This window comes from Cucurbita maxima, unplaced genomic scaffold (assembly GCF_002738345.1).
Source record: "Cucurbita maxima cultivar Rimu unplaced genomic scaffold, Cmax_1.0 Cma_Scf00018, whole genome shotgun sequence".
Lineage (NCBI taxonomy): Eukaryota > Viridiplantae > Streptophyta > Magnoliopsida > Cucurbitales > Cucurbitaceae > Cucurbita > Cucurbita maxima.
Window position 1 is genome coordinate 1,884,544 of NW_019272034.1, and position 2,490 is coordinate 1,887,033.

Here is a 2,490-nt window from a genome sequence, read left to right on the forward strand (position 1 = left end):
AAAAAAAAAAAAAAAAAAAAAATGACACGTCATATCTTTGACTTTTATCCATTATTTTTGTGTTCCATTACTATTTAATTTCTAGCTTAAATCTGATTTAAATAATTAATTATAAGCTTTAATTTTTTTTAATATTTTCCCTCATATTTTTCAACTCAATTAAAAAAAAAAAACAAAAATAGAAAGTGCTGTTTCTAATCCTAGCTTCACATGTCTTGTCTGGTTCGATATAACATAAAAATTTCGTAAGTGTTTTATTAATTTACCATATATTATTTGAATTATGGAAAATATTTTTTTTAATAGGTTTGAATCTCGGATCTTGAGATCAATATTAACATAAAATTTTAATCAATTAAGTTATAATATAATTTTTCGTTGATATATTTTTAATAATATATATTATTGATGACGATAACGACATATTGAATTTATTAAATTAATATGAACCAATGAATTGAATCGAGTATTTGAATGATAATAATAATGGCACAATTACCCAACTTGACCTCCATCACATTGTTGTTGCCCATACGAAATAGTCAAAAGCGACATTTCCAACTTGTCCCAAAGGGAATTAATTTTCTCGTGTCAACGTCTTTTAACACACAAAAAAAAATAAAAAAATAAAAAAATAAATATATATATATATAGAGAGAGGCATGTATAAGGCTACAATATAGTTTTATTCTTATTGTATTTATTAAATCTATTTTGTCCCCTATTTGTTTATTTCAATTTAATTAATATATAGATTAAAACAGGTTATGTTTTGTCTTTACTCACATATTTTATTGTACAATTCTCAAGTGGTCATGCTTAACATTGAAGTTTTTATGATTAAACCGAGTACACTTTATTGGTATAAGTAGTAATTATTAATTCTTGTAAGTATTTATTTACCATCATATTCTCAAAACCACTCGTTGTCATTTGAATATGCTATCAGTTCATTTATGTATCTCTCATTTACTCGTGTGTTACTATGAGATTCCACATCGGTTGGATAGAGGAACGAAACATTGCTTAAAAGGGTATAGAAACCTCTCTCTAGTAGATGCGTTTTAAAATTATAAGACTGATGATGATTCGTAACGAGCTAAAATAGACAATATCTATTAGTGGTGGTCTTGAGCCATTACGGTCACACTAACAATGCTATTTCTTTTCAAATTCACGATCATTTTCAAAGAGACGAGACAAAAAAAAAAATAAAATTGTTTGAAACGGATGATTTAAGAAATTTAAGTGATGATATGCATAGAGGTCACCAATACAATGCCAGCTTCGTACGTCTTTGAGTTGGTGATGAAAGCAAAGCAAAGGCTTTCATTGGGGGCTTCGTTGTCCTATTCTATGTTGCATATTTCATTCTTCGAGGTTTGATTCCTTTGGATGGTACCTATCACTATCATCATACTCTAAATAGTGTTCTCCTCTTCTACTTACTTTCTTTGTTTAATCTTTTTAATACCACACTTATCAAAAGGAGTACGTTCGGTATATTCATAATTACTCATGTGATAAATAAATGGTATCAGTGTCAGATACTATGCGGTGTGCCAATGAGGTCGCTGACTCCTAAAGAGGTAGATTGTGAGATCTCATTTCGGTTGGAGAAGAGAACGAAACATTTCTCGTATGGGTGTAAAAATCTCTCCCTAATAGATGCGTTTTAAGACTGTGAGGCTAATGATGACACGTAACGGATTAAAGCAGACAATATCGGCTAGCGGTGTATTTGGGCTCAATATATCTATTTTTTTCAATAAAAGAAAATTCACATAAAATCATTCCATTAGTGATTTCATAAGAAAGTTAGGAAAAAAAGCCCATTAGTTATTTTAATGGGCTATGTTAAGAAACAAAAAGAAGGCCCATCAGATTTAGGCCTTTTTAGAGAGAAATGATAGGCCCATTAGTTATTTTAATGGGCTATGTTAAGAAACAAAAAGAAGGCCCATCATATTTAGGCTTTTTTAGAGAGAAATGATAGGCCCATTAGTTATTTTAATGGGCTATGCTAAGAAACAAAAAGAAGGCCCATCAGACTAGGCCTTTTTAGAGAGAAATGATAGGCCCAATAATCATATTTAATTGGAAATTATTGTAAACAATTAGAAGCCTTAGTAGTCTAATCCAAGTATAAATCCATAACTTATCATAAATTTTAAAATACTTTTTTACATATATTTATTATAACTTATCCAATTTCATAATTATTTTTTTAGATTATTTATTCTATTTAATTATTCTTAAAAATAAAATTTCAAGTTTTAGAATATAATTTTTATAAAAAATAATATAGAAATTGAGTTTTATTATTATTATTATTCTAAAACGTTTTTAAGCTTAGAAAATGCATGTTTAAAATACACTTCAATAAAAAAAAGTCATCCGATCAAGCATATAATAATTTTTAAATATTCAAACTATATAAAAAAAATACAATTTATTTGACCATAACAAAAAAAAAAAAAAAAAAAAAAA